The sequence below is a fragment of the Scyliorhinus torazame genome, chromosome 12 (genome assembly GCF_047496885.1).
Source record: "Scyliorhinus torazame isolate Kashiwa2021f chromosome 12, sScyTor2.1, whole genome shotgun sequence".
NCBI classification, from domain to species: Eukaryota; Metazoa; Chordata; class Chondrichthyes; order Carcharhiniformes; family Scyliorhinidae; genus Scyliorhinus; species Scyliorhinus torazame.
The window spans coordinates 155,403,688-155,430,905 of NC_092718.1; the positions used below are offsets into that span (position 1 = coordinate 155,403,688).

Here is a 27,218-nt window from a genome sequence, read left to right on the forward strand (position 1 = left end):
CCCCTGCTCTCATTCACCTGCGCTATCTCCCTCATGGATGCCCTCTTCATCAGCTGGTGAGCCAGCAGGCGGCTGCCTTTTTCACCGTGTTCATAGAAGGCCCCCATGTCTGGCGGAGTTGGTGCGCTGCCTTCCTGGTGGATAGCAAGTTAAAGTGAATTACTCACCTCACGCACGGCGGGACCTGGCAGGTGAGTATGCGTGGGCGGTACTTGGGGAGGCGCGGGGGGGATCCAACCCCAGGGGAGGCCCCCACGGTGGCCTGGCCCGCGATCGGGGCCCACCGATCTGCAGGTGGGCTTGTTCTGTGGGGGCATTTCTTTCTTCTGCGCCGGGCCCCTGTAGGGCTCCGCCATATTGCCCGGTGGCTGGCGCGGAGAAGAGAACACCCGCGCATGCGCGAAAAGACGCCGGCCGTTCCGCGCATGCCCGAGATCACGCCGGCCGTTCCGCGCATCACGCCGGCCCTTCGGTGCCAGCTGGAGAGGTGGCAACCCCTCCGGCGTCCACCTCGCCCCTGAAAATGCCGATAATCCTGCAATTTAGGGGGTTGTTGACACCAGAGTGGTTGGCACCGGTTTTCCCGCCGGCGTGGAGACTTAATCCCCAGAAGGGAGAATCCCGCCAGCTATGTCAGCTTTCATATTATGGGCGAAGACTCTAGATTTTTCCACTTTGCCGTGAAGGCCCCTGATGTTCCAGGTGACTATTCTGATGGGGGCTTTTGGCCCCGCCCCCGTGCGGGATCAACCATACTTACCTTGTGGATGGGCCCCTGCACTCCGGGGTTTCTCTTTGTTAGGGGGTCATCCAAAATGGCCACAGTCACGGTGTGGTGAACACCACTAGTGGTATATTATATGTATTATGGCACTGCACGTATATTAGAGGTACGATGGTAAATCACTGCCTGCTGGCTCCGCCCAGCAGGCGGCGTATAAAAGTGTGTGCTCTCCTGAGCTGCAGCCATTTTGGTTCCAGCTACAGGAGGCACAACATCTTGTGCAATAAAGCCTCGATTGTTCCACCATTCTCGTCTCGTGGTAATTGACGGTACATCAATTTATTAAACAAGATTTTTACACGATGGATCGCCTCATCAAGGCTGATCGCCTGCAGCTGAGCCCTCAAGCAGCCAATATCATGTCCACCTTCGACCACTGCCTAGCCTGCTTCGAAGGCTACCTCAGAGCAGCCGCTGAAGAACCCTCGGACTCGCAGAAGTTCCAAGTCCTCTATTCACAGGTGAGCCCTGACATTTTTCCCCTCATCCGGGATGTGCCCACCTACTCCGAAGCGATGATGCTCCTGAAGGGACATTACGTTCGACCGGTGAATCAAGTGTACTTCAGGCATCTCCTGGCCACGAGACAGCAACTCCCCTGGGAGACCCTGGATGATTTCTTGCGTGCCCTGCAGATCCTAGGTAGGAACTGTGACTGCCAGGCATTTTCTGCAGTCCTGCACACCGAACTTTTAATTAGATATGCTTACGTCACGGGCATGAAGTCTGCGTATGTCCGCCAGCGGCTATTGGAAGGGGGTACGCTCGATCTTGCGGGGACGAGGCAGCTCGCTAATTCGTTCAAAGTGGCCTCCCGTAACGTTCAGTCCTACGCCCCCCACCGCGCGGCACCCTCGTGGCCGTCATGGGGCCCATCAGCTGCCGCCTCCAGCTCACCGCAAGCCTGAGCCGCGCGGCAGCCAGCAAACTCTGCCGGGCCCAAATGTTATTTTTGCTAACAAAACAAACACCCCAGGCAGCGCTGCCCGGCGCGGAGCGCGACCTGCAACGGGTGTGGGAAGAAAGGATACTTTGTTTCTGTTTGCCAGGCCCGGTCGGTCGCCGCTGTTTCCAGGCCCGGCATTTCTACACCTCCTACGTGCGACCCAGGGGCGCCACCATCTTCCCCTCTGCAAGTCACGTGCGGCCCGTGGGTGCCGCCATCTTCCCCACCGCAAGCCATGTGCACCCCATGGGCGCCGCCATCTTCGCCGCCATTTTGGACCGCGCCTCAGGACCTCTGCTCGTCTGACCATTCGTCGTCTACCGCTACCTCCGCCACCGCTGATCAGCCCGGGACCTACCAGCATCTGCCGCAGCTCGCCTCTATCACCCTTGATCAGTCTCGTCCCCGCAACCTCGCGACCGCTACGACGACGGTGAAGATCAATGGGCACCATGAGATGACCTGCCTCTTTGACTCCGGGAGCACAGAGAGCTTCGTCCACCCCACTATGGTAAGGCGCTGCTCCCTCCCGGTACACTTTGTCAGCCAGAAAATCTCCCTGGCCTCCGGATCCCATTCCGTTGAAATCCGGGGGTACTGTATCGCGACCCTCACCATCCAGGGCGTAGAGTTCAGCAACTTCCGGCTCTACGTCCTCCCCCACCTCTGCGCTGCCCTGTTACTCGGCCTGGTTTTCAGTGCCATCTCCAAAGCCTGACTTTAAAATTCGGCGGACCCCTACCCCCCCTCACCATCTGCGGCCTCACAACCCTTAAGGTCGATCCACCTTCCCTGTTTGCGAACCTCACCCCGGACTGCAAACCTGTCACCACTAGGAGCAGACGGTAGAGTGTCCAGGACAGGACCTTCATCAGGTCGGAGGTCCAACGGCTTCTGCGGGAGGGGGTCGAGGCCAGCAACAGGCCCTGGTTAAGGAAAATCCCAAAGCCTTTTATTCGTATATAAGGAGCAAGAGGGTAACTAGAGAAAGGATTAGCCCACTCAAAGACAAAAGAGGGAATTTACGCATGGAGTCAGAGGAAATGGGTGAGATTCTTAATGAGTACTTTGCATCGGTATTCACCAAGGAGAGGGACATGACGGATGTTGAGGCTAGGGATGGATGTTTAAATACTCTAGGTCAAGTCGGCATAAGGAAGGGGGGAGTTTTGGGTATTCTAAAAGGCATTAAGGTGGTCAAGTCCCCAGGTCCGGATGGGATCTATCCCAGGTTACTGAAGGAAGCGAGGGACGAAATAGCTGGGGCCTTAACAGATATCTTTGCAGCATCCTTGAGCACGGGTGAGGTCCCGGAGGACTGGAGAATTGCTAATGTTGTCCCTTTGTTTAAGAAGGGTAGCAGGGATAATCCAGGGAATTATAGACCTGTGAGCTTGACGTCAGTGGGAGGCAAACTGTTGGAGAAGATACTGAGGGATAGGATCTATTCACATTTGGAAGAAAATCGACTTATCAGTGATAGGCAGCATGGTTTTGTGCAGGGAAGGTCATGTCTTACAAACCTAATAGAATTCTTTGAGGAAGTGACAAAGTTAATTGATGAGGGAAGGGCTGTAGATGTCATATACATGGACTTCAGTAAGGCATTTGATAAAGTTTCCCATGGCAGGTTGATGGAAAAAGTGAAGTCGTATGGGGTTCAGGGTGTACTAGCTAGATGGATAAAGAACTGGCTGGGCACCAGGAAACAGAGAGTAGTGGTGGAAGGGAGTGTCTCAAAATGGAGAAAGGTGACTAATGATGTTCCACAGGGATCCGTGCTTGGACCACTGTTGTTTGTGATATACATAAATGATCTGGACGAAGGTATAGGTGGTCTGATTAGCAAGTTTGCAGATGATACTAAGATTGGTGGAGTTGCAGATAGCGAGGAGGACTGTCAGAGAATACAGCAAAATATAGATAGATTGGAGAGTTGGGCAGAAAAATGGCAGATGGAGTTCAATCCAGGCAAATGCGAGGAGAAGCATTTTGGAAGATCTAATTCAAGAGCGGACTATACGGCCAATGGAAGAGTCCTGGGGAAAATTGATGTACAGAGAGATTTGGGAGTTCAGGTCCATTGTACCCTGAAGGTGGCAACACAGGTCGATAGAGTAGTCAAGAAGGCATACAGCATGCTTGCCTTCATCGGATGGGGTATTGAGTACAAGAGTCAGCAGGTCATGTTACAGTTGTATAGGACTTCGGTTAGGCCACATTTGGAATACTGCGTGCAGTTCTGGTCGCCACATTACCAGAAGGATGTGGATGCTTTAGAAAGGGTGCAGAGGAGGTTCACCAGGATGTTGCCTGATATGGAGGGTGCTAGCTACGAAGAAAGGTTGAGTAGATTACGATTGTTTTTGTTGGAAAGACGGAGGTTGAGGGGGGACCTGATTGAGGTCTACAAAATTATGAGATGTATGGACAGGGTAGATAGCAACAAGCTTTTTCCAAGAGTGGGGGTGTCAATTACAAGGGGTCACGATTTCAAGGTGAGAGGGGGAAAGTTTTTTACACAGAGGGTGGTGCGAATGCTTTGCCAGCGGAGGTGGTAGAGGCAGGCACGATAGCATCATTCAAGATGCATCTAGACAGATATATGAACGGGCGGGGAACAGAGGGAAGTAGATCCTTGGAAAATAGGTGACAGGTTTAGATAACGGATCTGGATTGGCGCAGGCTGGGAGGGCCGAAGGACCTGTTCCTGTGCTGTAATTTTCTTTGTTCTTTGTTCTTATCCCATGCCCCAATATGGCTTCTGCCATGGTAATCAAAGCCCTGCACAGCACCTTCACTCTGTTCGGTTTCCCCACCTACATCCACAGCGATCGGGGATCCTCTTTCATGAGCATTGAGCTGCGTCAGTTCCTGCTCAGCAAGGGCATCGCCTCGAGCAGGACGACCAGCTACAACCCCCGGGGAAGCGGGCAGGTGGAGAGGGAGAATGGGGTGGTCTGGAAGGCCGTCCTGCTGGCCCTGCAGTATAAAAATCTCCCGGTCTCCCGCTGGCAGGAGGTCCTCCCCAGAGCGCTCCACTCCATCCGGTCGCTCCTCTGCACCGCGACTAATGAGACCCCTCACAAACGTGTGTTTGCCTTCCCCAGGAAGTCCACCTCCGGGGTCTCACTCCCAACATGGCTGACAGTTCCTGGACCCGTCCTCCTCCGGAAGCATGTGCGGAGCCATAAATCGGACCCCTTGGTTGTAAAAGTCCATCTCCTACATACAAACCCGCAGTACGCCTACATTGCACACCCCGACGGGCTCCAAGACAGTCTCCCTCCGGGACCTGGCACCCGCTGGGTCCCCACCCACCACCCCTGACATGACACCACCCTCGCCCCCCCCCCCCCCCCCACCCCCCGGTTGCCTCATTCACCCCTGCGCCACTCACCCTCCCTCCAGCGAACCTCACCGCAGCCCCCACCCCAGCAGGATCCGTCCTCCCACTGGATCCACTCAGGGGTGTCGAAGACGAGGACAACACGCTCCCGGAGTCGCAGATGACCAGGTCGGCGCCCACATCACCACCAGGACTGAGGCGATCGCAGAGGAGGGTCAAGGCCCCCGACAGACTTAATTTGTAATGTTTCCACCAACCCTGCCAGACTCCTTTTTTAACAGGGTGTGAATGTGGTGAACACCACTAGTGGTATATTATATGTATTACGGCACTGCACGTATATTAGAGGTACGATGGTAAATCCCTGCCTGCTGGCTCCGCCCAGCAGGCGGCGTATAAAAGTGTGTGCTCTCCTGAGCTGCAGCCATTCTGGTTCCAACTACAGGTGGCACAACATCTTGTGCAATAAAGCCTCGATTGTTCCACCATTCTCGTCTCGTGGTAATTGACGGTACATCACACGGTACTCACCATGAGACCAGGCCCCTGTGCTCCGGGGTTTCCTTTTGACCAGGAGCTACCCAACATGGCTGCCAACTGTATGTACGCCATGTGGATGAGTCCTTGCACTTTGGGGTTTTTCTTTGCTCATGGGCCGTCTAAAGTAGCTACTTGTGGTGCCATCTTGCTCCACATTTCTGAGAATGACCTCCGGAAGCCAGTCTAGAGTCCTTCCCCCCAGTTGTTTAGTTCCCCTGTGGATTTGTTTCCCCTCCATCTTGCTGCACCCGCCCCCCTGTGCCCCCCCCCCCCCCCGTACCCCCCTTCTGTTTACTCCTCTGCGTTCCCCCCCTTGGTGTCGTGCCGCCCCTCTTACCAGATACTTTCTCCCTAGTGGGAGATGCGCTGCGGCCCCCTTCTCACTCATACCTCCTGGCGCTAGCTTTCCCGCTATTGTGGTGTTCTCCCCCCCCCCCCCCCCCCCCCCCAAGGGTTGGTCTGATCCCTTCCAATGCCTGCTCTGCTGGTGTCCGCTCTATCTCCTCCTCACCCTCTCCTGCACTTTGCTGCACTTGTCCTCTCCTTTCTACAAACTGGTTCCCCTGTTCATAACAGGGCGATTCAGTCCCACGCATAATTATCCATTGGTTCTTCTCTGTCTCCTCTGTGCCTTCTTTATTGTTGTTTCCATTGCTTGTCTGTCTAGACCATTCTTTTGGACAAACTCATCTGCTTTGCAGGGGCAGTGAAGTAATGTTCCATGCCCTGGTGTGTTACCCAGAGCCTGGCTGGGTACAACATCCCGAATTTAATATTATTACCACATTGCTGTGAATGGGATGTTGGTGTGGGCAAATTAACTTCTGTGTTTTCTACATTAATTCTACATTAAATCTTTGGGATGGAGTGGAGTCATGATAGGTGCTATCAAAATGTACGTTATTTCTTGTTTATTGTCACCAATTCTGTTTGCACCAGCATTTCTCATAAGACATCCTGTATCCTAGCAACTGTCGCTATATAAAAATACATTCCAGTTTCTCCCCTTTTTCCTTTGATCCGAGTCCCCTAAATTATTTTCAGGAGAGGAAAGTGTCATGATATGCAAACATGCAGCTAACGAACACTTAGAATAGGATTAGACCAATGAGCAGTCTGGACACTCAGGGGTGGTGTCTCACTATAAAAGGGATGAGGCACTCACACCCCACCTCTTTCCACAGACCAACATCTACAGAGTGAGACAGGCTGAATCCTCAGCATCACACACCAGCACATTGCTTAGAGCAGGCTGGTTCAGTCAGACTGAGTTACTACAGTTAGATTAGCAGAGAGTCAAACTCATTGAAAACTGTGCTAATAGTTCAATAAAACACATTGAACTTACTTCAAAGTCTGGAGCATCTTTTACTCAAAACTGCATCAAGTGGCAGCTTGTGTTATTCCAAATCATATAACACAACATGATACCAGGAGCGAAATTCTCCGGAAACGGCGCGATGTCCACCGACTGCACGGTAGCATTGTGGATGGCACAATTGCTTCACAGCTCCAGGGTCCCAGGTTCGATTCCGGCTTGGGTCGCTGTCTGTGCGGAGTCTGCACATCCTCCCCGTGTGTGCGTGGGTTTCCTCCGGGTGCTCCGGTTTCCTCCCACAGTCCAAAGATGTGCGGGTTAGGTGGATTGGCCATGATAAATTGCCCTTAATGTCCAAAATTGGCCTTAGTGTTGGGTGGGGTTACTGGGTTATGGGGATAGGGTGGAGGTGTGGACCTTGGGTAGGGTGCTCTTTCCAAGAGCCAGTGCAGACTCGATGGGCCAAATGGCCTCCTTCTGCACTGTAAATTCTATAATTCTATTCTATGACTGGCGCCCAAAACGGCGCCAATCAGACGGGCATCGCACCGCCCCAAAGGTGCGGAATGCTCCGCATCTTTGGGGGCCGAGCCCCAACATTGAGGGGCTAGACCGACGCCGGAGGGATTTCCAGCGGCCGCTGACAGTTTCCCGCGCATGCGCAGTGGGGAGAGTCTCTTCTGCCTCCGCCATGGTGGAGACCGTGGCGGAGGCTGAAGGGAAAGAGTGGCCCCACGGCACAGGCCCGCCCGCGGATCGGTGGGCCCCAATCGCGGGCCAGGCCACCGTGGGGGCACCCCCCGGGGTCAGATCGCCACGCCCCCCCCCCCCAGGACCCCGGAGCCCGCCCACGCCGCCTTGTCCCGCCGTTAATGTAGGTGATTTAATTTACGCCGGCGGGACAGGCAATTTATCGGCGGGACTTCGGCCCATCCAGGCCGGAGAATTGAGCGGGGGGGCCCGCCAACCAGCGCGGCGCGATTCCCGCCCCAGCCGAATCTCCGGTGCCGGAGACTTCGGCAACCGGCGGGGGCGGGATTCACGCCAGCCCCCGGCGATTCTCCGACCCGGCGGGGGGTCGGAGAATGACGTCCCAGATGTCTGTTCAATCTAGTTAGTTCAACTCAGCAAGATCCGTGACGACCAGCGAATGTATACCGGCACAATGGAAAAGATTCTGGCTCCTCACCAGCTCTGCACCTCCGGCAATCTCAGTGCCAACTGGCAGACATTCAAGCAGAAATTTCAGCTTTACGTCGAAGCATCAGACCTCACTGGTGCGTCTGATGCACGGAATAAACGACAATGGCCCGTGCTTTACCAGTCGAGAATGGTCCACGTTTGCCAGGTCATACAATTTCCAGCATGTCACCTCCAGTCCGCACTATCCGCAGTCCAATGGAAAAGTCGAGAAAGGGGTGCACATTGTGAAACAGCTCACCTGCAAGGCCGCGGACTCTGCTTCCGACATACACCTTGCACTGCTCACAACAGGGCAACTCCATTGTCCACTGGCATGTCGCCGGCTCAACTCCTGATGAACAGGGACCTGCGGACGACACTTCCAGCCATACACCTGCCCAACCTGGAAGATGCAGCAGATGCAACCAGAAGATGCAGCAGTTCAGAGACCATCAAAACCAGGGCTATGATGCCCATGCCACCACTGTGGCCGTGCTATCCCCGCCAGATACTGTCAGGATCAAGATACCGGATGGTGGGTGGTCTGCCCCGGCCGTCGTTCAACAGGCCGCGCCTGCTCTTGTGTTGTACTCGGCTGATGGCTCCATCGTGCGAAGGAGTCAATGGGCACTGCGCAAAGTTGCCTGCCCGCAACCACTTTCTCCTCCATTTCCATATGTTGAATTACCATCTCCTGATACCTCGCACCACGAGGCCACCAGTCAGGCTTCCATCCCGCCTGTCAAGGCGCGGTCGTCCCCTCCACCATCTCTCCGGCGGTCGACCAGGATCAGACGCAAGCCTCGGAGACTGGACTTGTGAACGTTTGTTTAGTTTGCTCTGTTCTGTTGTCCTCCGTCAGTCACATTAGACGGGCTCATTCACATGGAAATACATTCACATACACCAACAAAACACTTTTTAAAAAGGGGAGATGTCATGATATGCAATCATGCAGCTAATGAACACGTAGAATAGGACACGACCAATGAGCAGTCAGGACACTCAGGGGTGGTATCTCACTATAAAAGGGATGAGGCACTCACACCCCGCCTCTTTCCACAGACCAACATCTACAGAGTGAGACAGGGTGTATCCTCAGCATCACACCCCAGCACGTGGCTTAGAGCACGGCTGGTTCAGTTAGACTGAGTTACTACATTTAGATTAGCAGAGAGTCAAACTCATTGAGAACTGTGCTAATAGTTCAATAAAACACATTGAACTCACTTCAAAGTCTGGAGCATCTTTTACTCAAAACTGCATCAAGTGGCAGCCTGTGTTACTCCAAATCACACAACATAACAGAAGAGTGAGCATGAATTCAAATGCTAGGTCAGTGCACTAACTCTCCACCTCCACAAGCATGTTTTTGATATGAATTACATTACAAGCAGTGAGTGCGAATGACGTACAGAGACCATGCTTGAAGTGCAGTGAGTTATTAAATAATCCTCATCTGTCTCAGGCAATTTGTATCAAACGTTTTTTCCAGGCATATTCTATTATTAGGATATGAACAGGCTAACCATCTTCACTTCAGTTCAAAACATGGACATTTTGAATATCCGTTTTTGGTGTCAATCCTTGCATACTGACGTCATGTATCGGGCGATCTCCAAAAACAGAGTGTATCTGAAAGTCTGGGACAGCAGAGGGAGATGTGTTGGAGTTTGGAGAATTGTTCCCTTTAAATGTACTTATACAGGGGCAGCACGGTGGCACAGTAGTTAGCCTCACGGCGCCAATGACCCGGGTTTGATCCTGGCCCCGGGTCACTGTCTGTGTGGAATTTGAACATTCTCCCTGTGTCTGTGGGGGTCTCTGCCCCGCAACTCAAAGATGCGCAGAGTAGGTGGATTGGCCATTCTAAATTTCTCCTTAATTGGAAAGAAACAATTGGCTACTTTAAATTTATTTCAAAAATATATATATTTGTACAGCATTCAGTCCATTTTCCTCTTCCAGCACACATTGATTTCAGACACTGTCCTGTTTGACCCAAGTTAAAGGTTGATTGAGTGCCCCTTTTATTTCCTGGAAAGAACTGGCAAAATGTTGCAATCACTGAAAGTCTGAAACCAGAACAGAAAATACTCAGGCAATATCTGGGGAGGAGGAAGCAGAGTCGGCCATTTCAGGTCAAGGAACTTTCTTCAGTAGCATCCCTTGTTTGAAGAACCTTTTCACCCAGAGGGTGGTGGGAATCAGGAACTCGCTACCTGAAAGGGTGGAGGAGGCAGAGACCTTCATCATATTTAAGAAGTATTTAGATGTGCACTTGCGATGCCAAGGCCTACAAAGCTATGGGCCAAGTGCTGGGAAATGGGATTAGAATACTTAGGTGGTTGTTTTTGCCCAACGCAGACAGGATGGGCTGAAGGCCCTACTCTGTGCTGTCGACCTCTATGACTGCGATTTACCGGCTGCATCCTACGGGAAACAGGATGGGGCGTGGCTGGTAGAATATGGGAGAGGCTTCCTCGAGGACCCCCCAACATGTGAGTTGGGGCATTGGGGGGATCCTGGGGTCGCATTTGGTGGTCGATTCCTGACCGTAAGGAGTGTTTTTTTTAGTTAAATCATGCCCTATGACGCCCTGTACTCTCCCCACCCCACAAATGGTACCTGATCTGCTGAGTGTTTCCAGCATTTTCTTTTCTTGTTTATGTCCTCCCATCATAGTTTGTAATTTGCATGTCGAGGACTGCAGAAAAGACAGAATTGAACAAAGCGAGGTTATGTCTGTCTTGGCATTAGCTGCGGTTTAGTGCTAACCTCTTGTCTCTGAGTCAGAAGGTGATAGGTCAAGTCCTCTATGGCAACTGTGTGAGGGCTTCGCTGTTGGAAGTTCTATCCTTCAAATGAGGCATCAGTCTTTGGCCCCATCTGGCATCTCAGGTGGACATAAAAGATCCCATGACGCTATCTGATGAAGAGATGCTTCTCTCAATGTTCTGACCAGCATTGTTTCGCAACCAACATCATAAAAACAGATTATCTGCTCATCATTCAATTGCTGTTTGTGGGATCTTCCTGTGCGCAGATTGGCTGATTCAAATGCGACTTTACTGCAAAGGTTTTTCCTTGGGACATCCTGAGCTCATGGAAGATGCGATGTAAATGCGAGTCTTTCTTATTTTCTCCCCACAGTTAGAACTGTAGACATTCTTGCCTTTTCCCCTCCCCTCATTGCTTGAAGACATTGTCTCACAGTTGGGCACAATTCCATTGGGGCATACTGCCTTCCGGCCAGAAGCATGGAGCTAAAAGCTCCCCAATCTGTCTCTCTCATTCACATTTTCCCCCAAATAGCTCAGGGGCACTGAGGACATTCCTTGCACTCCAACTGAGATCAGAGATTGAACCACAGCTCTTCCAGGTTTGCATGCTTCATTCCTAAATTACCCAGTATCTGACCGATGGGTTGTCGGGCAGGTTGGTATTTGCATCACTAAATGTTGCTGCGAACCACATTTCACATTGAGCGAGTGCCAACCCTCCACATTCTCCATCCACCACGAGGATCTGTTTCTGGGGCATGAGTTTCCTTGGAATAGCGCTGCTGCTGTGGCAAATTGGGGGAGAGTGGGGACGAGTCAACCCCTGGCGTTCTGTATCACTGCCCATTCGTGCTTGAAACGCACTTTGTTGTAGAAAATGGCGGCAAGCGTGAAACACAAAGAACACTCAACGCCAAATTTAATCGGGCAAATGGTTAGTAGCAGACATGCAGATATTGCTGATCCACCCGCAGACAAATCCTGTCTGGGATTCCCAGGAGAATACACACCGCACTGTAAAGAGCCTTCGAAACACTGGAAGAGACAATGACACAGAATCACAGCACAGAACATTCTACAATGCTCCTCAGCCTCGTCTTTAACAATGCGGCACCATCACAGTTGCATTTGTAGAAGCAATTGCAGGAGATTAAAGGGAGTCTGGATATAAATACTTGACCTACTTGTAAGGCAATGTACTCGTGCAAGTGTTTCAGTGCTTGCAGATTAGTTTCAAAACTATTATTGAATAGCAATAATGCTGCATCTGTACTATAATATCAAATAGGAAGTTCAAGGGTAGTTTGAGGCATCCCTGCAGAATTAAAGCAATTCTAATTTTGTATCACACTTTTATTACATACATTTTCTGCCTTCTAAACAGTGCCCTCAGATCGACCAATTCCCATGAGTGTCTTGCATCCTAAAACCATTCTATTCAGCTTAGCATTTGAATGTGAAAGCAGTGCTGTGAGAAGCCATTTACCCTGAAGACAGCACCATTATACAGCCTGCTCCTGTTATTCCATTGCTACATGGACTCCAAGAAATCCAGACCACTTGGTATTCTAGATTTAGTCATTTAAATTAAAAAAGGTGTTTTGGTTGGGAGAAATGAAAAATTGAAATAAAGATGTAATTCGAATGGAGCAAATTTAAATCGAGTGAAGAAGATGTGTAAGATGTCCAGTGTGAAGTAAGGGGCCTGGAGCTGATTGAAGTATTCAGCCCCTCTCCTTACACTCTATTCAATGCTCTGGATGCAACAAAGCGAGGCTGCACCATCATGCTGCAGAACCCACATCAGGGTCAAAACCAGAAAATGCTGGCACGCACATTAGCCCGAACAGGACAGACAGGACACGGGGTTAACATTTCAGGTATCACCGCACCTTGATATATTGGGCTGTGGCCTGGTCAACACACATTACAAAAACAGATTATCTGGTCATTTCTCTTTGTGGGATCTTACTATGCACAAATTAGCTGTCGTGTTTCCCACATTACAAATTTCAAACTACATGTCATTGGCAGTGAGGGGTTTCGAAACAATCTGAGACTGTGAATGACATGTCCAAATGCAGCAAGACCCGGACAATATCCAGGCTTAGGCTAACAAGTGGCAAGTTACATTTGCGCCACACAAATGCCAGGCAATGACCATCTCCTACAAGAGAGGATCTAACCACCACCCCTTGTCATTCAATGGCATTGCCATCGCTGATTCTCCCACAATCATTATCCTGGGGTTACCATTGATCAGAAACTGAACTCGAATAGCCACATTATTACCGTGACTACCAGGACAGGTCAAAGGCTGGGAATCCTACGAGTAACTCACCTCCTGAACCCCCCCCCCCCCCCCCCCCGAAGCCTGTCCACCATCTTCAAGGCACAAGTCAGGAGTGGAATGGAATACTCTCCACTTGCCTGGATGAGTGCAGCTCCAACAACACTCAAGATGCTCGACACCATCCAGGACAAAGCAGCCCACTTGATTGCTCCCCCTTCGACAAACATTCAAACTCTCCACCACCGATGAACAGTGGTAGCCATGTGCACCATCTACAAGATGCACTGCAGCAACTCATGAAGGTTCCTTGGAGAACACCTTCCAAACCCACGAACACTACCATCTAGAAGGACAAGACCAGCAGATACCTTGGAACCCCACCAGCTGCATGTTCCCCTCCGAGTCACTCACCACCCTGACTTGGAAATATATTGTCGCTCCTTCACTGTCGCTGGGGCAACATCCTGGAACTCCCTCCCCAAAAACATAGTAGGTGTACCTACACCTCAAGGACAGCAGCGGTTCAAGAAGGCAACTCACCACAACCTTCTGAAGAGCAACAAGGGATGGGCGAACACTCCAACTTTCAACTTCAAACTACCAACGGTGTAAACAAATAAGATTGGAGCCTCAGAAACCACAGGTCTGCCGCTCTCCTACTGGGACACATCTGGGATATATGTTTGGGAGTCTTACAGGGTCATCCACTGAGATTCCTGATAGGCCTCACTGAGACTCTTGCTGGCACTCCAGCAGGAATTCAGTAGAACCCACTGCAGTGGCTGCACGGAGTCTCCACCATTTCTGGCCTGCGTTGTAGCATTGTAAGGGGTGTCATTTTGGCCTGTCCATTTATAAGGCAAATTAAACCTACATATGGGTGGGGGGCTAGGGAAAGAGGGGGTGGGGTGGGAGGGGGAAGTGGTGGGGATGGGGGTGGGGTGAGGGAGAATTGTCTACCTTGATATTAACATTGGACTGGAGGCCATTATGTTAAGTGAGATGAAACATTTCAGAAGGCTCCAGATGGGTGTTAAAGGGCCTAACACCAGGAAGTGGCAAGCCCCCTGATAACAGGGTATATTTTAATGATAATTTATCAGATCAGCCAACTGCACGAGGAGTTGACGGGGAGGTGGTTGGGGTTTTGTGGGGAAGTAGCTGTCTTTCTCCGAGGGAAGCAGACACCAAAAGGTCCAGTTGCGTAAGGCAAATGGATAGTGGAGCGGCCCAGGGACCAGAGTATCCACAGGCCCTGATTTCTGTATTGTAGATTTAATGTAATTCTATGTACAGTGACTTCTCTTGATCTTCATCATTTCCCAAATTGGAATGTATCCAAACAGTCACTTTAACTCCTATCATGGCCTGTCCAATTTGATATATTTTTTAGTTTCTATTCTCCTGACTGTGAGGCGAGGTACGGGTGAGGAATCCAAAGCATCAGCTGCTCTTGTGCCAGTAATTAATATCTCAACCCTCTCGTACACATGACCTCTGTGTGCTTGAAGGTGTAAAAATGGTTCAGTCGGAGAGTCAGACTCTTTAGCTTTCAAGTAGATTCGAAGCTGGTGGCTGAGTGGAGAGTGTACCTATATTCAGAACAGTCATTCTCGCGAATGTGGGCTAAAGTTGCAGTGTGAATGGAATGTGTGATTAGATCCTGGATAGCAATTAATCAACAGCTTTCTAAGGATGGCTATCGGACTTGGTGTTCCAGGAAAATCTGGGCCCAATCCCTCTTCCTCCACCCATTGACACTCGAAAAGGTGTTGGTAGAGAAAGAGAGTGCTTTATACATTCAGCTGCTCAGGTGTCAGCCAAGTCCCTATGGTAGCACCCAATCCTGCGGGTTACTATTGACCAGAAATGAACTGAACTTGCCATATAAATACTGTGGCTACAAGAGCAGGTCAGAGGCGAGAAATCCTCTGGCGAGTAACTCACCTCCTGACTCCCCAAAGCCTGCCCACCAAGGCACAAGTCAGGAGTGTGATGGAATACTCTCCATTTGCCTGGATGAGTGCAGCTCCAATAACACTCAAGAAGCTCAGCACCATCCAGGACAAAGAAGCCCACCTGATTGGCACCCTTTCCTCACACATTCAATCCCTCCACCACCGATGCACAGTGGCAGCCATGTGTACCATCTACAAAATGCCATGCAGTAACTTACCAAGGCTCCTTAGACATCACCTTTCAAACCCTCGACCACTACTGTCAAATAGGACAGGGGTGGCAGAAACATGGGGACGCCACCACCTGGAGGTTCTCATCCAAGTCACTCACAATCCTGACTTGGAAATATATTGGCGTTCCTTCACTGTCGCGAGGTCAAAATCATGGAATTTCCTCCCTAACAGCACTGTGGGTGTATCTACACCACAGGGACTGCAGCTGTTCAAGAAGGCAGCTCACCACCACCTTCTCAAGGGCAATTAGGGATGGTCAATAAATATTGGCTTAGCCAGCGACTCCCACATGCCATGAATGAATAAAAAATTTGATTCAAAGGTTTGTTGATTTGTTGTTCAACCCCAGAAACCTGAACACAAAATGTAGGTTGAGGGAACGCTACACTGCTGGAGGTACTAATTTTCAGATCTGATGTTAAACCCTCAGGTGTATGTAAAAGATCATACAACACTATGGGCGCAATCCAACAGAAGTTAAACAGGGTTCTGTGTTGAGCGCATTTAGCTGGGTGTTTCCCAGCGCTCGTAGCGCTGAGAAAGACCCTGCTATCCAACGGGACTCTGTTAAATTTCAGGGCCTCAGCAGGGAACACCCGGCACTCGCCAGTGCAGGAAAAATGTGGGGCACCATTTTTAAATGGCGTGCCGATCGCAAGAACCCCCCCCCCCCCCTCATGCCCCAACTCACCTATAAGGGGGTCATCGAGCCCCCTACACTCCACCTAATAAAGGGAAGGGCACCTCCAGCCCCAATCCCCAGCATGGGTAAAATGCCACCCGGGCACCCTGGCACTGCCAGCCTCTCACTGGCAGAGGCCTCGCGTGAGACTTACTGACCGTGTCACGCCCCGAGGCAGGCACAGGGTGGCCATTGGATTGCACCCTGCATCTGAAGAAGCAAAAGGGGGAGGTTATCCTGGAATCCTGTCTAATATTTAACCAATATCATTACAACAATTTATCTGGTCACTATTGCATTGCTGCCTGTGGGAGCTTGCTGTGTACAAGTCAGCTACCGCCTTTCCTACATGACAACGATGACTACACTTCCAAAGTATTTTATTTCCTGTGAAGCACCTTTTTGAATATACTGATCTATACTGTGTACCTTTGCAAAACAATCTGTTTCAAATCCAAAGAAGCCTAAAGTGCATGGAAAACTGACCACATAACTTCCTTTTGGGTAGGTGAGGAGATTATCGCGATTCTGCTAACAGTGGGTTGGCTGTTGATACAGGATGATATATAATCAGCTGCTTTATCACAAATTAGCACAGGTCGCAGACACTCACAGTGAGGTGATTTGGAGGTTCATATTAAACACAGGGCAGCTGACTTTCTGAGCGAGATCCTCCGGTCTTTTGCTGGCGGTGAGATTCTCTGGTCCTGCTGGCAGTGCACTCCCACCCGCGGATTACCCGGCAACGTGGGGTGGATTCAATTTGAAATCCCATTGACAAGCGACGGGAGTAGAGAATCCCGCCACCAGGGAATGGTGTACCAAAATTCTCCGTCCTTGCTAGCAGCAGTACCGGGGCGGACTCGCAATGGAGAATCCCGACCTCTGTATCTTATCACTTAAGCAGCCCTTGTGTCCCCGTTGCCTTGTTTGTTGAGTACACTCAAACCCTTCTCGGACTATTTATCAATTTTAGTTCAGTGTATCTGTAATATCCCCCACGGCACTAACGAGGTGGGAATGATTATTGTCCCCATGGTCCTCGCGGAATAGGAGCTCCCCCGCTGAGGGGGGAGGAAACTCCATTTAACACTGTATAAAAGGTTGGCCAGTAATGCACTGACCAGGAAGTCCTTCCTAATCTCTGTGCTGCACTCCTGTTGGGCCTGGACTTCCAGTGCAACCTCCAGAGCCTCACCCTCAAATTTGGCGGGCTCTTACCCCCCCTCACCGTTTGCAGCCTCGCGACCCTCAACGTCGATCCCCCCTCCCTTTTTGCCAATCTAACTGCGAATTGCAAGCCCGTTGCCACTAGGAGCAGACCGTACAGCACCCAGGACAAGACCTTCATCAGGCCCGAAGTCCAGCGGCTGCTTAAGGAGGGTATTATCGAGGCCAGTAACAGCCCCTGGAGAGCCCAAGTGGTAGTGGTTAAAACTGGGGAGAAACACAGGATGGTTGTGAACTACAGCCAGACCATCAATCGGTACACGCAGCTCGACGCGTACCCCCTCCCACGTATATCTGATATGGTCAATCAGATTGCGCAGTACCGGGTCTTCTCAACAATTGACCTGAAATCCGCCTACCACCAGCTCCCCATCTGGAAGTCGGACCGGCCATACACTGCCTTCGAGGCGGACGGTCGCCTCTACCACTTCCTTAGGGTCCCTTTCGGTGTCACAAATGGGGTCTCGGTCTCCCAAAGAGAGATGGACCGAATGGTCGACCAGTACTGTTTGCGGGCCACCTTTCCGTACTTACATAATGTCACCATCTGCGGCCATGACCAGCAGGACCACGATGCCAACTTCGATAAATTCCTCAGAACTGCCACTCTTCTCAACCTGACCTACAACAAAGAGAAGTGTGTGTTCAGCACGACCCGGTTAGCCATTCGCGGCTATGTAGCCCAAAACAGGCTTCTCGGGTCCGACCCTGACCACATGCGCCCCCTCATGGAACTTCCCCTCCCCCACTGCCCCAAGGCCCTCAAATGCTGCCTGGGGTTCTTTTCCTACGACGCTCAGTGGGTCCCAAACTATGCGGACAAGGCCCGCCCACTCATCCAGTCCACCCAATTCCCCCTCGAGGCACAACACGCTTTCGCCCGCATCAGAGCAGACATCGCCAAGGCTGGGATGCGCGCAGTGGACGAGTCAATGCCTTTCCAAGTAGAAAGCGACGCTTCAGACGTCGCCCTTGCCGCCACTCTAAACCGGGCAGGCAGACCCGTGGCATTCTTTTCCCGCACCCTTCATGCCTCTGAAATTCAACACTCATCCATCGAAAAGGAGGCCCAAGCTATCGTTGAAGCTGTGCGGCAATGGAGGCATTACCTGGCTGGTAAGAGATTCACTCTCCTTACAGACCAACGGTCGGTAGCCTTCATGTTCAATAACACACAGCGGGGCAATATCAAAAATGATAAAATCTTGTGGTGGAGAATCAAGCTCTCCACCTATAATTACGAGATCTTGTATTGCCCGGTAAACTCATCGAGCCCCCAGACGCCCTCTCCCGAGGTACATGTGCCAGCGCACAAGTGGATCAACTCTGGGCCCTACAAGACAGCCTTTGTCACCCAGGGGTCACTCGATTGTACCATCTGGTCAAAGCTCGCAATCTGCCCTATTCCGTCGAGGAAGTAAGGACAGTCACCAGGGACTGCCAGGTCTGTGCGGAGTGCATGCCGCACTTCTATCGGCTGGACCGTGCGCGCCTGGTGAAGGCTTCCCACCCCTTTGAATGCCCTTAGCGTGGATTTCAAAGGGCCCCTCCCCTCTACCGACCATAACACGTACATTCTCAATGTTGTCGACGAGTACTCCATGCCCCGATATGACGTTTGCCACCGTCATCAATGCCCTCAGCACCATCTTCTCCTTGTTCGGTTTCCCCGTCTATATCCACAGTGACAGGGGATCCTCATTCATGAGCGATGAGCTGCGTCAGTTCCTGCTCAGCAGGGGTATAGCCTCCAGCAGGACGACCAACTACAACCATGGGGAAATGGGCAAGTAGAACGGGAGAATGGGATGGTTTGGAGGGCCGTCCAGCTGGCCCTGCGGTCCAAGAACCTCCCAGCCTCTCGTTGACGCTCTACACGCTATCCGGTCACTATTGTGCACCGCCACTAATAATACACCCCATGAACGTGTTTTCACCTTCCCCAGGAAGTCCACATCCGGGGTGTCGCTCCCGACTTGGCTCGCTGCTCCAGGACCGGTCCTTCTCCGTAGGCACGTCCTACTCCACAAGGCGGATCCCTTGGTGGACAGGGTTCACCTGCCCCACGTCAACCCTCAATATGCCTACGTTGAGTTCCCCGACGACCGCCAAGATATTCTCACTCAGGGACCTGGCACCGTCAAGTTCCACCCCAACACACACCCCCACCAATGCGCCCCCCCCCACCTCCCACCGCGCCGCCAATATTGACCCCACCAGACCACCCTCACCCTCCCCTTTTCCGCACAAGAGGACGAAGAGGACTTCAACACGCTCTCGGAGTTCCCCGATGACTGGCCAGCATCAGCACCGCCATCGCTGCCACCTCCACCACCGCCAGCACCGACTTCGCTGCCACCCTTACGCCGCTCCCAACGAAGCACCAAAACACCGGACCAGCTGAACCTTTGACGGACTCCGGACCATCAACATGGACTTTTCTTTCCCTACCACTGTACATAATTGCACTAATTGTATCTAGTTTCACATCACCCCCGCCAGACTCATTTTTAACAGGGGGTGAATGTGGTGATCCACTGTAATAGGAGATGTAAGGTAGGACCTGCACTACAGGTTCACCGGTAGCTCCTGCCGGCTGGCTCCGCCCAGGACGAACTGTATAAATATGCATGACCCCCAGTGCCCTGCCATTTCGCCAGCTGCAGTAGGAGGCCATGCATCTGACTGTAATAAAGCCACAGTTGTACCCAACTTTAGTCTCTGTGCAATTGATCGTGCATCACATTTTATCTGCAGAAGTAACGAATATGGGGAACTCCTGTCGGCTTTGTAATAACACGATATTTGTCAGTGCTGTTTTTTTCCTGGGTATATTTAATGTGGAACGAATAGAACATGAACAAGGGGTCATTTAAGGGGAAGAATTGTGTTTGTGTAACAATTTTTGATTGCCTGCATTGTGTTAAACGTAGAAGCAACGATCTCTCCCCAGACGTAGTGAGACACTCCAAAGCACTTCACAGGAGCATTGTCAGAGTAAATCAGTTAGCGAGTCAAAGAAGAAGACATTAGGACAGGGGAACAAACCCTTTGGGTGCACACAGGTTGGACAAAATTTAATGCAGAGAATTGTGAAGTGATACATTTTGATGAGAAGACTGAGAAGAAGCAGTATAAAACAAAGGCTATCGTTCTAAACAGGTACAGGGGCAGAGGGACCTGGTATATGTGCACAAATTGATAAAAGTGAGAGGACAAGTTGAGAATGCAGATACTAAGACATTCATGATCCTGGACTTTGTACAGACATTGAGGACAAAAGGCAAGGGAGCTTTGATGAACCTTTATAAAACACTGGATCAGACTCAATTAGGATACTGGGACAAATTCTGTGCACCGCACTCTAGGGAGGATGTGAAGACATGGGGAGAGTGCAGAAAGGTTTCATGACAATGGTTCCAGGGATGAGAGACTTCAGTTTCATAGATAGATTGGTGAGACTTTGGCTGTTGCCTTAGAGAAGAGGAGATTTGATAGAAGCGTTCAAAATCATGAGATCTCGACAGTGTAGATCGGGAGAAAATGTTTCCATTGGTGGAATGGTCTAGAACCAGGAGACGCCAATATAAGTTGATTGACAAAAGAAACGGAGGTGATATAAGAAAAACTGTTTTTCGACAGTAAAGTAGTTAGCACCTGGAATGCACTGCCTCAGAGTGCTCTGGAGGTAGATTCAATCATGGCTTTCAAAAGGAAATGGATAAGTGTCCGAAGAGAGAGAATTTGCTGGACTATTGGACAAGGAGGATTGGTATTAGCTGAGTAGCTCTTACAGCGAACCAACACTGATGTCATGGGTCGAACGGCCTCAATCTGTGCTGTAATCTCTCTGCGGTTCTGATTTGCCAATGATGTGGATGACATCTTGCAGCTTTACAAGTCTAAGTCTAAGTCGGATAGTTCAGTCACAGCTCTCGATACTGTGAGGTGGACAAACACGAGTCCTGCAGCAAATGTTCATAGGGCATTTAATGGTCTGGCGGTCGTTTTCTGTGATATTATTGGCTCTGAAGAAGTACCGCATTCACTCTGCGTACTGATTCAGGTATCCAAACACCCAAACATCCATCGTCACTCACCCAACTCTGCAGCTTGGTCCATTAAAAAGAAACAACACGGGGAGGTGGCTCAGCTGGATAGGTTGCATGTCAACAGTTCAGGTTTACCCTCGTCGCCAGTTTAATAAGGCACAGGAAGTCCAAAGTAAGCAGAAAGTAAACAACATTTATTTTACAACATGAGCACATACATGAGATACTGGTAGAACATCACAAAATACTCCTGTCGGTCGATTACATACTGGCTGGCCTTCTATACAAGTATGGGTAAGCTACCCCGCCCCTAGCAGGGGAGCTCGTACTCCTCAAGGAGCATGGGGAAAACAATCATCCCCACATCGTATGTCCTGTGCAGGTTATTACAGACCACATTCTTTCACAATGTGCTGAACAGTCTGATTTGGGTGACCACAGTAACAGGCTGTGCAGTCCTTGAAACTCTATATGTAGAGGAGGTGTGGTATCACTGCAAAGAGATTGCGGATCCTGTTGAGCGTAGGCCATGCTTTCGAGGGAGGTCAAACACGAGAGGCCCTGCTATCACTCATGAGGTCTTTGTTGGCGATATTGAGGTCAGCCTGGAGGATGCACCATTTGTTGTTTTTGACAAAACCGACATTGCTCAAGAAATTTGTAGAACTCCAGATCTGGGTCACATATTCAGTGGGTTCTGAAGATGTTCTGGGTTGGCTTCAATGTGGCCAAATGCTTTCAGCACTTTTGTTTCCTATGTCTGGTGTTTGGGCTATTAGCCAGGGCTATTGTACATGTGTTGATTTCAGTGTATTAACTGATTATCCACATTGATTGTTGCAGACAGTGTACAAGCATTTGTGGGTTTTTACAGAGCTTCATAAAGGAGAAGAGAGAGAGAGAGAGAGATGGAGAGGCGTAGAAGTTTATGAAGGGAATTCGAGAGACTGGGATATAGGTAGCTGAGGCACTCCCAGCAGAGCTGATGGCTGTGGGGGAGAGGGGAGTGTATGTATTGCATGCTGCACAAAGGCACCACGACTGGGTGCGTGCGGCTGGATGGACCTGCGGGGCCTATTCCCGTCTATCACTTCTCACTCGTTCAGAAATAGGAAAAATATAGAATTCCCAATCCCAGGCTTGCTGAAAGAGAACAGCCACTAGCCCTGCCACCCCCCCACCCCCCCCACCCCCCCACAAAAAAACCCATAAAGGATGTGGTGAATGTACTCACCATAATATAAGTTGTCTAAATAGTACTGTGGCCTATGGCCAGGGAACAGTAATATGGGGCGAGATTCTCCGACCCCCCCCGCCGGGTCGGAGAATCGCCGGGGGCTGGCGTGAATCCCGCCCCCGCCAGTTGCCGAAGTCTCCGGCACCGGATATTCGGCGGGGGCGGGAATCGCGGCGCGCCAGTTGGCGGGGCCACCCGCTCGATTCTCCGGCCCGGATGGGCCGAAGTCCCGCCGCTAAAATGCCTGTCCCGCCGGTGTAAATTAAACCACCTACCTTACCGGCGGGACAAGGCGGTGCGGGTGGGCTCCGGGGTCCTGGGGGGGGCGATCTGGCCCCGGGGGGTGCCCCCACGGTGGCCTGGCCCGCGATCGGGGCCCACCGATCCGCGGGCGGGCCTGTGCCGTGGGGGCACTCTTTCCCTTCCGCCTCCACCATGGCGGAGGCAGAAGAGACTCCCTCCAATGCGCATGCGCGGGAATGCCGTCAGCGGCCGCTGACGCTCCCGCGCATGCGCCGCCAGGAGATGTAATTTCCGCGCCAGCTGGCGGGGCACCAAAGGCCTTTCCCGCCAGCTGGCGGGGCGGAAATTCGTCCGGCGCCGATCTAGCCCCTCAATGTTGGGGCTCGGCCCCCAAAGATGCGGAGGATTCCGCACCTTTGGGGCGGCTCGATGCCTGTCTGATTTGCGCCGTTTTGGGCGCCAGTCGGCGGACATCACGCCGTTTCCAGAGAATTTCGCCCCTGATCTCCTTCCATGTATTGCCTCTGGCTCTGCCCCCCCAGGGCGGTATATAGACCTGCTGCCTGTGGGCGGCGCTCATTGTTACAGCAGTCACAGGCAGGCAAGTTCTTGGATAATAAAGCCCATGTTCACTCGTTCTCATCGCCTTGTAGTGAATTGATGGTATATCAATTTATTATCCAAAGACATCACTATGGAAGCTGCTCTGAAGCCTGATAAACTGGAACTCGACACGCAAGCAGCAGAAGCTAAGGAAATCTTCTCCCACTGGCTCCGCTGTTTTGAGGCCTACCTCGACTCCTCTGAAACGCCTCCCTCCGTCGCCCTCAAGCTGCGCCTCCTCCACGCTTGGGTGAGCCACCGAATCTCGGGTATGATTGAGGACGCAGTCACGTACGAAGCGGCGGTCGCGATTCTAAAGAGACAGTTCGTGAAGCCCGTGAACGAAGTGTTCGGGCGGCACCTCCTCACTACCCGCCTTCAACGCGCCGGGGAGTATCTAGAGAACCTGACACTACTCGCCTGCAACTGCAACCATAGGGATGTGAAGGCAGATGAGCATATGAAGCTGATGATCCGGGACACCTATGTGGCTGGGGTCCGGTCTAACTACGTCCGGCAGCGACTGCTGGAAAACGGGCCCACTGATATATAGGACACGGTAAAACTACCAGAGTCTCAGCACGTTCCCGGCACACCCAGCAAACCCCTAGTGGGCACCACAGACGTGGCCTTCACCAGACCCGACTATGTCCCAGGCCTGTGGGACCGTCTTGCTACTTCTGTGGTCAGGGCCAACACCCCGACAGCGTTGCCCAGCCCGCGCCACGACATGCAGCGACTGCGGCAAAAAGGGACATTTTGACAGAGTCTGTCTCCAAAGCCCCGAATTCAAAAGCTTATCAGGCCCGATCCACAGACTCACAGGCCCACAGACCCCTGTCGGTACCGCCCCCTTCAGATGCGTCATCCGCCTCGTGCAGCTCGTGGGGGGCGCCATCTTTAACTCAGCCCGACACGTGCGACCCATGGGGGCGGCCATATTGGCCGCCATCTTCAATACCAATCGACACGTGCGACCGATGGGGGCAGCCATCTTGGTCGCCAACTTCAACTCAGCCCGACACGTGCGACTCGTGTGGGCCGCCATCTTGTGACCCCGATACCTCCGACCACGCAGACTACTCGCAGCTTGGCACAGTCACCCTCAACCAGTCGCGGCCAAAACATCTGAAGAATTCGATGATGGCCGTCCGGGTCAGTGGGCGCGAGACCCCTTGTCTTTTCGACTCTGGGAGCACAGAGAGTTTCGTCCATCCCAACACGGTAAGGCACTGCTCCCTCCACATATACCACGCATCCTAGACAATCTCCCTTGCCTCCGGATCCCATTCGGTACAGATTTAGGGGTTCTGTGTCGTGAACCTTGCGATACAGGGAGCTGAGTACGCCCATTTTAAACTGTATGTCCTCCCTCACCTCTGCGCCCCCCTACTGCTTGGACTCGACTTCCAATGCAGTCACCGAAGCCTGACCCTAAAGTTCGGCGGACCCCTACCCCCTCTCACTGTATGTAGCCTAGCGACCCTTAAGGTCACCCCCCCTTCGCTCTTTGCAAACCTCACCCCCGACTGTAAGCCCGTCACCACCAGGAGCAGGCGGTACAGTGCACAAGACATGATTTTTAACAAGTCGGAGGTCCAGCGACTCTTGAGGGAAGGGGTCATTGAGGCCAGCAACAGCCCCTGGAGAGCACAAGTGGTGGTTGTCAGGACCGGGGAAAAGAAACAGATGGTTGTGGACAACAGCCAGACCATAAACCGGTACACGCAACTCGATGCGTACCCCCTCCCCTGCATAGTGGAGATGGTCAACCAGATCGCACAGTACCGGGTGTTCTCCACTGTAGATCTGAAGACTGCCTACCACCAGCTCCCGACCCGCTCGGAAGATCGCCACTATATTGCTTTTGAAGCAGCCGGCCGACTCCTCCACTTCCTCAGAGTTCCTTTCGGTGTCACTAATGGGGTCCCGGCCTTCCAGAGAACGATGGACCGAATGGTGGACCAGTACGGGCTGTGGGCTACATACCCGTACTTGAACAATGTTACCATCTGTGGCCATGATCAGCAGGACCACAACGCCAACCTTCAGAGGTTCCTCCAGACCACCCAATCCCTCAACCTCACATATAACAAGGAGAAGTGCATTTTCCGCGCAACCCGACTAGCCATCCTCAGCTATGTCGTGGAAAACGGGGTCCTAGGGCCCGACCCCGACCGCATGCACCCCCTCATGGAACTTCCCCTTCCCCACAGCCTCAAGGCCCTCGAACGCTGCCTGGGGCTATTCTCTTATTACGCCCAGTGGGTCCTCAACTATGCGGACAAAGCCCGCCCACTTATCAAAGTCACTATTCCCCCTGACGGCTGAGGCCCGCTCGGCCTTCAGCCGCATCAAGGCCGATATCACTAAGGCCACAATGCACGCGGTGGACGAGTCCGTCCACTTCCAGGTAGAGAGCAATGCATCAGACATCGCCATTGGCCGCCACCCTCAACCAGGCGGGCAGGCCAGTAACCTTCTTTTCTAGAACCCTCCACATCTTCGAGATTCGACACTCCTCTGTCGAGAAGGAAGCGCAAGCCATTGTGGAAGCCGAGCGGCGTTGGAGGCACTACCTAGCCGGTAGGAGGTTCACCCTCGTCACCGACCAACAGTCGGTAGCTTTTATGTTTGACAACGCACAACGGGGCAAAATTAAAAACGACAAAATCTTGAGGTGGAGTATCGAACTCTCCACCTATACTTACGATATCAAGTATTGTGCTGGGGAGCTCAACGAGCCCTCGGATGCCCAGTCCCGCGCGGCACATGCGCCAGCGCGCAAGATGACCGGCTTCGGGCTATCCACAATGACCTCTGTCACCCGGGGGTCACTCGGCATATCCACTTTATTAAGGCCCGCAATCTGCCCTACTCTACAGAGGTCAGGGCCATGACCAGGGATTGCCAAGTCTGCGCAGAGTGCAAACCGCACTTCTATCGGCCAGACAAGGCCCAACTGGTAAAGGCCTCCTGGCCCTTTGAGCGCCTCAGTATCGACTTCAAATGGTCCCTCCCTTCCACCAACCGCAATATGTACTTCCTGACCGTCATTGACGAGTACTCCCGCTTCCCCTTCACTACCCCATGTCCCGACATGACCTCGGCCACTGTTATAAAGGCACTGCACAGCACCTTCACCCTGTTCAGTTTCCCTGCATACGTCCACAGTGACCGGGGCACCTCTTTCATGAGCGATGAGCTGCGTCAGTACCTGCTCAGTAAGGGCATCGCCTTGACAGGACTACAAGCTACAACCAGGAGTAACAGGCAGATGGAGAGGGAGAACGCGACGGTATGGAAGGCCGTTCTTCTTGCCCTTCGGTCTAGAAGTCTCCAGATTCGCCGCTGGCAGGAGGTCCTCCCCGACGCGCTCCACTCCATTAGATCGCTCCTCTGCACAGCCACGAACGAGATCCCTCACGACCGTTTGTTTGTCTTCCCTAGGAAGTCAATCTCCGGGGTCTCGCTTCCATCCTGGCTGACAACGCCGGGACCTGTCCTTCTCCGGCAGCATACGAGGAGCCATAAGACCGATCCCCTGGTCGAGATGGTCCAGCTGCTGCACACCAACCCCCAATATGCCTACGTTGCGCACCAAGGTGGACGGCAAGATACGGTCTCCCTCCGGGACCTGGCGCCCGCTGGTTCCCATGTCAACGCGCCCCCCTCCCCACCACCTACCGCCACCCCCAAATCCCTGATGCCCCCTGGGGTTCCTGTACTGTCGTGCGCCTACACTGCCACCATCCACCACCCCCCTACCTACCCCTACCCCTCA

General features: G+C 52.2%; 1 protein-coding gene across 1 annotated transcript in view; it reads left to right on the forward strand.

Annotated features, from left to right (window-relative positions):
* LOC140386673 (ras-like protein family member 10B) overlaps positions 1-27,218 on the forward strand; it is a 257,826-nt gene that overhangs the window by 120,338 nt on the left and 110,270 nt on the right. The window lies entirely within an intron of this gene.